This window comes from Panthera tigris, chromosome C1, assembly GCF_018350195.1.
Source record: "Panthera tigris isolate Pti1 chromosome C1, P.tigris_Pti1_mat1.1, whole genome shotgun sequence".
Classification (NCBI taxonomy): domain Eukaryota; kingdom Metazoa; phylum Chordata; class Mammalia; order Carnivora; family Felidae; genus Panthera; species Panthera tigris.
This window is the reverse complement of record NC_056667.1, coordinates 12,164,257-12,177,501: the sequence shown is the minus strand read 5'-3', so window position 1 is coordinate 12,177,501 and position 13,245 is coordinate 12,164,257.

Genomic DNA, 13,245 nt, shown 5'->3' with positions numbered 1-13,245 from the left:
GACTGGGCCACCCGGGGCACCCGGATGTCTTTCCTGGATTTTTATCCCATGTCCTAATAGAAAGAATTTGGGCCAGCTTACAAAATACACCCTGAATAAGATTAATTTTTAAATGAGAAAATTAAGTCAGAGAGTAGGGGAAGAAAGTAAAAACACAGGAATGGACACCTACTGTGCTTAGTAGATCTAGCTGAAGACAAAGAGGCCCAGAGAGGGAGAGCAACTTGCCTCAAAATACACAGCCTCGTGAAGTAGAAGACAGGGAATCAACCCCAGAGTTAGAAGCTTGGATTCTCAGGCTGCCTGATAGGGTTCCTTAAAAATCTCTTCTTTCCTGGGTCTCCCGGGCGGCTCAGTCGATTAAGCGTTCGGCTTCGGCTCAGGTCATGATCTCCCGGTTCGTGGGTTCGAGCCCCGCGTGGGGCTCTGTGCTATCAGCCCGGAACCTGCTTCAGATCCTCTGTCCCCCTTGGGCACCTACCATGGGCCAGGCCACGAGTAGAGGACCGAAACCTGACCGCATCCCGCCTTATAGGAGAGCACGGTTAATGGGGAATGCGGGCGTATGAACGCTTTGTCACAAGGAAGTTTTCCAAGAGCCACGACAGGGAAATGTGCTGAGGCCCGGGGACACACGCAAGGAGAGAAAGATAGTAATGATCGCAGCCTGCGTTTTTTGAGCACTATCTTTCATTCTTGTATCCGACCTAGGCAGCGAACTGCTGGGAGAGGGGGCAATCTAGTCTGAGGGAGCTTCAGGACACGTCCCTTGCTCAGGAGGGTGGAAACGGAGCCGCGGCCCCACCGGGGGACTCAGAGCGTGTGTGTTAATTGCCACAGTCTTCTGTCGTCGGCGCTTCCAGGCTGCAGGGCCTGCTGGCCTCACCCCTCCTGTCGCATCACACGCACCCCCAACTTCTGCCCTGGGGAGGCAAGACTGTCCTGTGTCTGACACAGAGACCAGACAGCAGGACTCAAGAGACACCCAGTCCAAGATGCCTCACACCATTAAGGCCATGTGAGCCCCGGTCACCCAACTCTCTCTGGCACCTTCACACCCTGGAACCTTCCATGACATGGGCCCTGGCCATCTGGCCCCCGCTGGCCTTGGTCTGACTTGAGCCCTGGGGCTGGGGGACAGCCTGGGGGCAGATGCCCACCTCAGAGAGGGCCCTGATGGCTGGGGTGGGGGTGTGGGGGCACAGAGACTCCTAAAAAGTCAGGGAAAGAAGAGGCTTTAGAGATAAGCTGGAAGTTTCAGGGGGTTACATTTAAAACAGACAAAAGAGACACTCAGGACCAAGTGAGGTGGGGGCCCAAAGCCCACCTGCTCACCCTTGCCCCCTCCCCCAGCCCTTGAGAAGGAGCCTAGGGCTCCACAGATCCTCTCCGAAAGCCAACGGCCTGTCACCAATAATAAGCCCAGAGAGGGCCAGCAATTTTTCCAAGGTCACACAGCTCATCCTGTTTCTCCCACACAGGGAAAGAAGAAGGAGGGTGTAGGGAGGTCAGCAGTCGGTCAGGCTGTACAACAGTGGACAGAGCGTGGGTCCAGAGGGCAGGTCCAGCCCTGGACCATCATTCACTGGCTGGGTGACCAAGCTTGACCCTTCTAGGACTGCTTTGGCCTCATCTGCAAAATGGGGCTTGTTACATGCGCATTTGGTCCAAGAGCTGGGCTTTCCAACACGTTGCCCTTGACACCTCCCAGGTGGTGGCTGTGCTTATCCCCACTGTGCAGATGAAGAAACTGAGGTCATGTTTACAGAGCACTCAGTACGGTCTGGGCCCCTGGCGGGCACTCTACATATCAGTTCCCCCGCTGGCCCCTCGACGTCCACTTCCTCCAGGAAGCCGTCCCCGCATGCCTCTGGCCCCCAGGGAATGTTCTGTTGTCTAAGGAGCAGCCCCAGGCTCTGCTCCTGGAAACCACCTGTTTTAACCCCATTTTTCTCATCACTCTAGCAAGACTACATCTTTCCGAGGGCAGGGATGGGGAGTGGCCAGGCCTTCAGCTCTGGGGGATCAGGAAGCCGGCTCGAATGAAATCAGTCGACCAAGGCGGTAAAGGAGATCTCGGCCACCCACCCGCAGCCAGTCGGCGGCAGCAGCCAAGTTCTCCAGGCAGGGGGTCCGGCCACCCCTTGACAAGCCCTTGCGCCTCTCGACCCTGTGGGAGCCCAGCAGCGTCTAAGGGGCTGAGCTCCAGCTTTCTCCCCACGCCAGCCTGGCCAGGCAGTCCTCCGGAGAGGAGAGGTGGAGGGAGAGGGGACAGAGAGGTGCACAGAGACAGGAAGAAACCGGGAGAGACAGAGACAAAGGAAGCCCCACAGAGAACAAACGGACAGAAGAAAGACACGGAGAACGGCAGGGACAAAGACAGACAAACTGCAAGACAGAGGGAGGGACAGAAACCAGGGAGAATAAAAGGCAGACACGGATGGAAAAGCAGAAAGAGCTGGGGCCAGGCAGACGAGAGCCCAGGAGCTCCGTGAGACCCAGAGCACAGAGGGTCCCCCTCTCAACTCCCTGCTTCCCCCAGGGGCTCCCTTCCCCAAGCCTCCTGCTCCCGCACTCAGACATGTACCCATCACCTATTTAGCACCTGCCCTGGGTCCTGTGGCCACACGATCCCACCCCACCCCACCCCCCACCACCACTGCGACCTCCCAGGTAGTGGCCGTGTTTATCCCCACTGCGCAGATGAAGAAACTGAGGCTGGGAGCCATCAGGTTACTCAGTCAATAAAACTGGATCCACCACTGCCAGGGTAAAGGAGGAAGTGCAAGGGGCAGAGAGACTGAGGCCCAGCGAGGGGAAGTGATTGGCTCTGGGTCACACAGCAGCCGGCCACAGAGCCAAAGGTAAAAGCCGGGCCCTCTGGAGCTTTGCCTGCTTACAAAGAAGACACAATAAATCTCACTAAGTCTTCAGCCAGCGGGACCCAGGTCTTATTAGATGGCCCGTCGCCAACACCCTAGAGGCTGTCAACACACCCCTGCCACATCCTTCTTGCGTCTCTCCTGCTATCGTTTCTGGGAAGTGCAGCTCAGGAACCCCCAGACTTGTCATCTCTGCCAGGAACCAGGATCTGGGCATCTCCACCACCACCCCCCCACCCCCTTCCGACTCAGACTGCCACACAGAACTGGCAAGAGACAGGGAGGCTGTTCCTAACTTTTGCTGACATCAGCTAAGCGTGTCCTCAGGCTCCCCACCGGGTCCCGATGGGTCCAGCCGTAACACGCAAAACCAGGGCAGAACCCAGGGGAGCGAGGTCAGCAGGTGAGCACATGTTCACCCACTGGGACTTGCAGCGTCAGGGAAACTTCTAGAAGCAGTACTCACTGCAAAGGATATAAAGACCCAGCCCAGAAAACAAACACAGGGGAACCTTGTTTGTTTGTTTGTTTTTTTCACCCCACCTGGGTTCTGAAGAAATTCTCCTTAATAAAATGTTTGTAAAGAAAATCCTATCAGCTTGGTGAGAGGCGTTGGCCTCTTAACAGCTCTTTCTTTCCCCTTCTGAACGGCTGTCTCCCCCGGAGGGGAGCTCTCAGGAGGGCAGGGGCACAGCACAGGCCTGGGCACAGCACAGGCCTCGGCACCAACAGGGCCTGGCCGGTCATCACCAACATTCCTGGAACGACCCATGGCTGAGTGCAGAAGATACTCATTATCTGTCTATCCGACAAAAGGCCCACATCCGGGATACATTAAAAATGGCCTAGGGGCGCCTGGGTGGCTCAGTCGGTTAAGCGTCTGACTTCGGCTCAGGTCACGATCTCACGGTCCGTGAGTTCGAGCCCCACGTCGGGCTCTGTGCTGACAGCTCGGAGCCTGGAGCCTGTTTCAGATTCTGTGTCTCCCGCTCTTTCTCTGCCTCTCCCCCGTTTGTGCTCAGTCTCTCTCTCTCTCTCAAAAATAAATAAACAGGGGCGCCTGGGTGGCTCAGTCGGTTAAGCGGCCGACTTCGGCTCAGGTCACGATCTCGCCGTCCGTGAGTTCGAGCCCCGCGTCGGGCTCTGGGCTGACGGCTCAGAGCCTGGAGCCTGCTTCCGATTCTGTGTCTCCCTCTCTCTCTGACCCTCCCCCATTCATGCTGTGTCTCTCTCTGTCTCAAAAATAAACAAAGGTTAAAAAAAATTAAAAAAAAAATGGCCTATAATCCACACGAAAAATAGAAACCACCAGCCCTGCGTAGTAAGCCGAGTAGGACACTCAACATTCACGGGCCACAGATGCCAAGCGGGAACCTTCGGGGAGAGTCCGTGCTCACAGCTGGCTTCCCCGGCTGGGACCCCTGGGCCCCTCGGGGGCCTGCTTCCACAGGGGCCTTTACTCGGGGGTCTATTTTGCAAAGTCTCATGGAAAGAGGGGCCCGGTTACAGAGCCAGAGAACAAAGGGTAAGAGGGGAGGAGGATGGGGGACCCCCGGAGCAAAGGTAAGGGGAGCAGGAAGTCTCCCCTGATGGCCCCCCCTCCCCCCAGTCACCCAGCTCAGTGCTAACAGTGGGGTGTGCGGGGAGATGGGCGGGGAGGCTCCCCAAGAGTGCAACTGCATGAAGCAGGCAGGCAGGGTGGAAGAGGCACCGGGCCAGGCGTCAGGAGCCCTGGGATCCGGGGCCAACACGCCGCGTGCAGACTGGCAGGTGGCTTCGGGCACCGTCTCCGTGGCCTCGGTCCTTACGTCTGTACCAGGAGAGGAAGGGGTAGCTGATCCTCGGAGCGCCCCCGGCACTGACCCTGCGAGCTGGTGAGGCACGCGCCTCCTGCTACCCCTCCCCCACCGGCTCCCCAACAGCATCCCAGGGCCCCCAGCCCCAGCGACGCCCCCAGGGAAGCCACAGTGAGGCCGGTCAGGGCTTGGCCGAGTCTGAGAGCCAACCGGCCCCAACGCGGGCCTGGAGGACCCAGCCTGACCCCGGCCCCCTGGCCTGAGAGTGCCTGGTGACAACGTGGCCTGGCAGGGCGGGCACCTCGTTCGTTCTGAGCCACCGCTCAGCTTTAGCGTGCACTTCCTGCTCCCTGTGCTTCCTATTTCCCCCGAGTCCCCACGCGGCCTCTTTCTCCCTGACGTCCAGTGCTGCTCCCCAAGGGCCAGCCACGCACACAGCAGCCGCCCACAACACAGCCCTCCTGCGTGCTGGCTGTGAAGGAGCCCCCGGTCTGAAGGGGTAGGCACAGCCCGCACTCTGTGGGGTCCCCAGACCGAGTGTAGAGCCAAACTGCCTGTCCGACAGGAGTGTCGTCTCCAATGGGGGAGACACAACCCCTACCCTTGGGAAGCTTCCGATCGGATAGGGAGGCACAGCCTCTGACCGTAGGGATCAGCTAGTCTGATGGGGGAAACACAGCTCCTACCTTGTAAGAGATAAGAGTTAAGCAAAGCTCCTCTCTCTTTATCAAGCCTTCCGATCTAAAGGGGGAGGCACAGTTCTGTCCCAGAGGAATCTCCAGTTCGATGGAGGAGCCCTAAGGAAAGTCTTCCTGGCTGTGAAAGGGACCCGTTCTACCACGAACGTCATTCTTAAACCCCACATTTACTCAACTTGTGGCAAAGAGCGTTCACATATATACCGTCTTCCTTGACGTGCTTCCTTGACGTGCTTAATGTGTTACCACCACCCGGAAGCAAGGCCAGCCAGGGACTGGCCTCCCTGTTTGACAGATGAAGAAACTGTGGCCCAAGAAGGAGAAGCGGCAGGGCCAAGGTCACACAGGAAGACAGGATTAGAGCCCAAGTTTATCTCCAGAGGGAAGGAGGGGAGGAAGGAGGCAAGAAAGAGGGATGGGCGCCTAAGGGAGCTGATGTTCCCATACCCTTGGCCCAGAAGGCCGGGCAGCTAAACGCCCCGTAACCAGTGCCCCTGTGACGGCTGACTCAGGGGCGCCCAGAGCTGGTCTTTCTCAATCCTATTTGGGAAACATCTTTTATTCACGAGAGGCCTGCCGTCCCGCCAGGCATTTATGAGCCTGGTTTATTGGTCTGGCCCAGGGAGCCTGGGGCACGGCTTCTGTGTGAGCCAAGGCTGGGCAGGGGCTGGAAATCGTCAATGGTCAGAGCCAGAGGGTCCCCAGGGCTGAGTTAGCCCCACTCCTGCCTTTTACAGAAGGGAACAGTGAGGACCAGAGGAAGGGCAAGGACTTGCCCAAGGTCACAGAGCGCCTCAGCAGCACGGCTCGGCCCCCTAACCCTTGTCGGGCGCTCTCCCAGCCTGGGGCCAGGTAGAACAGGTCTGCACCTCAACCTGTCCTTGTGGGAACAGCCCAGGTGGCAGAAAGATCTTCTGTATTGGGGATATTTGGGGATTGGCTTGGGGCTGAACCCCCTTCCCCACCCCTGGCTCTGTACTCCCCCAGAGTATCCCCTGAGGAGGCCGACCCAGGTTCTGGCCGTGGTAGGGATTTGCCGAGGTTTGGGTGGGGCATAGGATCACGTCGTCCCTCCCTCCAGCCCCCCACCATCAGCCACCAGGATCCCCTAGGGAGGAGAAGAGAAAGCCAGGGAACATGCTATTCATGGAGCGGCTCTGGTGCACCAGCCCAGAGAGAGCCCTGGAACATGAGCTCATCACAACCGTTGTCAGGCTGGGCCCGTTTACGAGAGGAACCGGAGGTTCACAGATGTTGAGACACTTCACCCAAGGTCATGCAGCACCTGTGCGGGGAGCTGGAATGCCAGCCCGGCTGTCTGCCTCTGAAGCCCACGCTCTAGCTCTCCTTTGTACCCGCAGCCTCGGGAAGGGTTCCAGGGGCTGCCCGCCTCCTCTGAGCTGTCTACCTCACAGGATAGAGGTCCCGTGGAGGCAGGGTTCTAGCCGTGGCCCACAGCTGACCTTGCCGCCTCCCGCCGCATGCCACAGCCTTGGCCTGGAGCTTCCTGAGCAAACCTAAACTCCCTGCAGGGAGCAATGGGGCAGGCCTAGCCACAGCTGACCTTGGGGTATGTTTGACCCCACGGGGATCCCCAGGCCGGTGCCAGGCAGCACGAGGGGCCCCGCTGAAGAGGGTTCGTGGCCACACTCAAGTTCATACAGCTCCAAGCCTGGGATGGGAGTTCAGAGGCTCAGGTCCCAGTTGGTCCTGCTGTGTGACCTTGGGCATTTTGCTGGCCTCCTCTGAGCCTCAGTTTCCAGATGCTGTTCGCTGACAGTCTGCGATGCATGAGTCCGCACATGCCTGATGGGGCTCAAAGGTTCAGGCAGGACCGCTGCTGAGCAATGGTGCTTAGGAAGGGACCGGGCCAACAGGAGGGGTGAGTTCCCAGACTGTCCCTCTCTGGTAGGACTCTGCCATCCCTCACGAGCTGCGGCATGAGCAACTCTACGAGGGTGGAGGGTGGCTTGGTGGGAAGTCACGTGCAGGAAGACACGGCGGGTGTCTATGTCTTGTGTCACAGCTCAGCGGGGTGCTGGAGGCCGGCTCCGCAGAGTCGACGGGGCACCTCTCTTCCACCTCTGCCCTCCGCGATGTCTCACGGGGAGCTTGAAACCGGCCCTGGGGGAACAGTTATACCGTGGAAATTGGTTAAGTGCGACCAGCAGGGAGTTTGGCTTGGGTGAGGGTGTGTTTTGTTGGTCTGGAAAGCCAATCGTGTAAAGCATTCACCAGCACGCCACGGGTTGTATGGAGAAGTTATATTTTTCTAGAGATGTGTCCATTACGTCTAAGCCTTCACATTTGTCGGCAGACATTTTTCCTTTCATGTAAATTTAATTTTCGCCACGAAAGAAAGATAAATTGGGCTTCGTCAAAATTTAAACCGTTTGTGCCTCAAAGGACGATATCCAGAAAGCGAAAGGCAATCGAGAGAATGGGGGGAAATATTTCCAAACTGCCATCTAACAAGGGTCTAACATTCGGAACATATCAAGAATTCTTACAGCTCAACAGTGAAAAGACAACCCGATTACAAAACGGACACAGGATTTTTGTCTTTAAGTTTATGTATTTATTTTGAGAAGGAGAGACAGCGGGCGCGAACAGGGGAGAGGCAGAGAGAGAGAATCCCAAGCAAGCTCCGCGTTGTCAGCATGGAGCCCAACATGGGGCTCGATCCCACAAACCGTGAGATCATGACCTGAGACGAAATCGAGAGTCGGACGCTCAACCGACTGAGCCACCCAGGCGCCCCCTACACAATGGACGAAGGATTTAAATGACATTTGTCCAAAGGAGACATCCAGGTGGCCAACAGACATGAAAAGACGCTCAGCATCACGAGTCAGTAGGGTGAGAGAGCACCTCACACCCACCAGAATGGCCACTATGAAAAACACAGATGCGGCGCCTGGGTGGCCCCGTCGGCTGAGCGTCCGACTTCGGCTCAGGTCACGATCTCGAGGTTCGTGGGTTCGAGCCCCGCGTCGGGCTCTGTGCTGCCGGCTCGGAGCCTGGAGCCCACTTCGGATGCTGTGTCTCCCTCTCTCTCTGCCCCTCCCCTGCTCGTGCTCTGTCTCTGTCTCTCAAAAATAAATAAACATTAAAAATATATATTAAAAAAAAAACCAGATAATGACAAGTGTTGGCAAAGATGGGGAGACACCAGAGCCTTTAGACAGCTGGTGGGGATGTAAAATGGTGTAGCTGCTTTGGAAGTCAGCTGGGCAGCCATAGGGTGATTTGACGGTTCTGCGATCACCCCAGGAAGGGGCTCCCGCCCTGGGGGCTTCCGTCAGAGAGGAAGCAGAGGCACCTCCCTGGAGGCCTGAGCTGCTTGCGTGTTTGCAAGTGGGACGGAGAAGCTCCCAGAAGCAAAGACCCGTTGTAGCTGAGCCCACTGGTTTCCAGATGTTGTCTTCCAACTATTGTTTGGTTCCTGATTTCCGTTGCAATTTCCTTTGACCGACAAGTTATTGAAAGGGCCGTGTTTGAAAATTTCCAAACGAACGGGTTTTTCTCACTCTCCTTCCTGAGCTCTAAGTTAATTGCAGTAGAGTCAGATGCGGTCTGGATGATACGATTTATCCCGATTCTGTTGAGACTTGCCTTATGGGCAGTGTTCACATGGCCAGTTTTCACTTACATTCCTGGGCTTGAGAAGAATATGCGTTTGTCCGTGATTAAGTTTCAGAGCCTCAGATCTGTTGAGCGGATGGAGACTTATTTGTGTTTATCAAACTTTCTTTTTTTTATTTATTTTTGAGAGAAAGAGAGAGGCAGAGAGAGAGGGAGACACAAATCCGAAGCAGGTTCCAGGCTCTGAGCTGTCAGCACAGAGCCCAACACGGGGCTCGAACTCATGAACCAAGAGATCATGACCTGAGCCGAAGTCGGACACTCAACCAACTGAGCCACCCAGGGGCCCCCTGCGCTTGTCAAACTTTCTATTGGCTACTGATTCTTCATCCGCCTCATCAATTAGTGAGATATGTTAAAATCCCCCCCCCATTCATAGATCTGTCCAGTTCTCAGAGTTCCATCCACTTTGCCTTCATATATTTTTGTGACTTTTGTGTTTTTATATGTGTGAGATTTTGGGGCGCCTGGGTGGCTCAGTCGGTTAAGCGTCCGACTTCAGCTCGAGTCATGATCTCGTGGTTCATGAGTTTGAGCCCCGCATCCGGCTCTGTACTGATAGCTCAGAGCCTGGAGCCTACTTCGGATTCTGTGGCTCCCTCTCTCTCTGCCCTTCCCCGCTCATGCTCTGTCTCTCAAAAATAAATAGACATTAAAAAAAAATTTTCTATATGTGTGATATTTTAACTGTTTTAGATTTTTGTGTGTAATTAGGGCTTCCTGAAATGGACTGAGAAATGACCACCCCTCTTCCATTTTCTGGAAGAGATTGTGTAGAATTGCCGTTAATTCTTTCAACGCGCGGTAGGATTCTCCAGCGAAACCATCTGGGACAGATTTCTTTTTGAGGCGTCTCTAAATTATGAATTCAATGTCTCTAATAGGTATAGAACTAACTTACCTATTTCACACCAGGCGAATTTTAGCTGTTTGTGTTTTCTGAGAAAGTGGTCCATTTCACCTAAGTTCTCAAACTTGTGTGTAGAGCTGTTTGTATTTTTCCCTTATTATCCCTTTAATATTTGCAGGATCTCTATTGATATCCCTGGCTTCACTCCCGGTGTTGACAATACGTGCTTTTTCTCTTTTTCCTCCGTCAGTGTCCCTAGACATTCGTCAATGTATTTATTTATTTATTTTTTTAATGTTCGCTTTTGAGAGACAGAGTGAGAATGGGGGAGGGGCAGAGAGAGGGAGGCACAGAATCAGAAGCAGGCTCCAGGCTCCCAGCTGTCTCAGCACAGAGCCCGACACGGGGCTGGAACCCACAAACCACGAGATCATGACCTGAGCCGAAGTCAGTTGCTTAACTGACTGAGTCACCCAGGCGCCCCAAGACATTTGTCGATTTTATCGATCTCCTCAAAGAACCAGCTTTTTGTTCCATTGATTTTCTCTGTTGTTCTCCTGTTTTGACTGCATTGATTTTTTGCTCTTATCTTTATTATTTTCTTCCCTCTGCTTGCTTTGGCTTTTCTTTTGCCCTTCTTTTCCCAACTTCTTACAGTGGGAGCTTGGAATATTGATTTGAGACTTCTACATTTCCTTTCTAAATGAGCATTGAGTGTAGATTTCGCTCTCGGCACTGTGTTCACTGTGCCCCATACATTTTGATATGACGTATTCCAATTCTCATTCAGCTCCGTGTATTCTTTACTTCTCTTGAGACTTCCTCTTTGACCCACGGATCACTGACAGGTGTATTTTTTAGTCTCCAGGAGTTAGGGGGTTTTCCTGTTACCTTCTGGGATTCATTTTTATTTTAATTCCATTCTGGTCAGGGAATACGCATGGTATGATCTCAACTCTTTTCCATTTTGCTGCTGGGATGATCCTGAAGACGGTTCTGTCTGTGGTGTTCAGCTGGAGGAGAGTGGTTTATTATCTAAGAGGGTCCTGTGTTCCCCAACTCCCTCCTTTCCGGTGCTTTGGCTCAAGAAGATAGACTTTTGTGGGACTTTTTTTTTTGTCTGTGCCTGTTGATATTTCTGGGTTACTACCTTCTCTGGTATCCAGTCTGGGATATACAAAAGAAAGGCAAAAAGTTGGGGCACCTGGGTGGCTCAGTTGGCTGAGCATCTGACTTCGGCTCAGGTCACGATCTCACGGTTCGTGAGTTCGAGCCCCGCGTTGGGCTCTGTGCTGACAGCTCGGAGCCTGGAGCCTGCTTCGGATTCTGTGTCTCCCTCTCTCTCTGCCCCTCCCCGCACACGCTGTCTCTCTCTCTCAAAAATAAATTTTTGAAAACATTTAAAAAAAGAAGAAAGGCAACAAGAAAAGCCAGGAAACCCAGCTTTATATATTTTGAACTCATGTCAGAACTGTTCCAGCTTTCCAGTGTGCTGAACCTTTTAACATGATGTGGCAAGCCCCTTCATTCTCTATTTATTTATGTATAATTATTCTGTTATTATAAACAATCACAGTGTTGTTTCCTCATAATGGTTTATCCACAATTATTAAAGCCACACCAGTTTCCTCTAGGTTGACATTTCTTTTCATCTGTCTCTTTTCTCTTCTTCTACTCTTCGAACTTTCTGTGATTTAATACCAGGGGGTTTCTTTTAGTACAAAGTTGTGCTTTTTCATCCACTCGGACTATATATGCCTTTAAAATGGATAATATATTGGGCGCCTGGGTGGCTCAGTCACTTAAACATCTGACTTCGGCTCAGGTCATGATCTCATGGTTCGTGAGTTTGAGTCCCACATCGGGCGAGCTCGAGCCCCGCTTCGGGTGAGCCCCACTTTTCTCTCTCTCTCTCTCCCCCTTGTGGGATTCTGTCTCTCTCTGCCTCTCGTTCACTTGTGCCCCCCCCCAAAAAAAGTAGATAGTATAGTCTACTTCCAAGTATTGTCACTGCTGACTCATCGGTTTTGTACATTCGAATATTCAAGTCCCTGCTATGAGCCAGGCACCGTTCTAGGGTCTGATATATGGCAGTGAATCCAGGGAGCCAGAATCCAAGCCCTAGGAGACAACAAACACATGACTAACACATATATTGTCCAGGGATGAGAATTCCAAGGAGCTTATGTAGATACTCTGCCCTCAAGGAGGTACAGCCTAATTATGGGCGGCACATAATGACTTTCTTCCAATGCGCAGAGCATGGAAAGGGGGAAGAAAGAGTGACTTCACAATGGGGTATATATTTTCCAGGGCCGCCGTATCAAAGTACCACAAACTGACTGTCTCAAATTCTGGAGGCTGGAATTTTGAGATTGGCACATCCACAGGGTGGGTTCCTTCTGGTTCTTTCTGGTTGGTTCCAGTCATATTGGATTGGGGCCCAGCTAATAACCTCATTTTGACTTGCTTCTGTCTGTGAAGACCCTAGCTCCAGATCAGGGGGTTAGGACTGCAGCATATGGATTTAGGGAGTGGGGTGGTACACAATTCAACCCACAGCAGGTGGAGGAAACTGACCAACACACGCTCAGCCAGGTGATCAAGGTTAACGCCAACAGCAGTAAGGCACAGTGCTCAACACCATAGAGCAGGGCCAGGCTGCTGTTTTGTACTGGGGTCAGGAAGCCTCTCTGGCCGAGTGACATTTGAGTAGGGACCTGAAGGAAGCAAGGGAACAAGCAGTGGGGATGTCTAGGGGATCTGAGTGCTGGGAAGGGGAACAGAATGTGCAAAGCCAGGAGCTTGGTTAGCACATCCAAGGACCTCCTGGGAGGCCAGTGTGGCCAGGAGGTGGAGGAAGAGGGACAGGGTGCTAGGAGATGAGGTCAGAAAGTGGAAGATAGATTCGTGTTGACCTTGAAGGCAGAAGGAAGGGTCTCACGCATCCGCATGAGATTAGGAATCACAGGAAGGGTTTAGTTGGAGGAGACATGATTTGGCCCAGTTTCTACCACGATCCCTCTGACCGCCTTGCTGACCACAGATCATGGCAAGCAAGGGTGAAGCAGACAGACCGGTCAGAGACAGCAGTAATAATCCCGATGAGAACCCAGCAGTGGAGCAGGTAAAAAGTGGTCAGATTGAAACTGTTTTTTGGAGGCAGATCCGACAGGTTCACCAATGGATCACATGTGGGCTGTGGGAGAAAGAGAGGGGCCAACGGTGACTCCAGGTTTAGGTGTGAGCCACCGGAAGCCTGGGGCTGCCACTGACTGAAAGGGGGGCTCCGGGGGAGGGGCAGGCTTGCGGGGCTGGAAATCCGGAGGCCGGTTTTGCAGGTGTTGACAGTGAGGTGCCACTTAAGCCTCCAA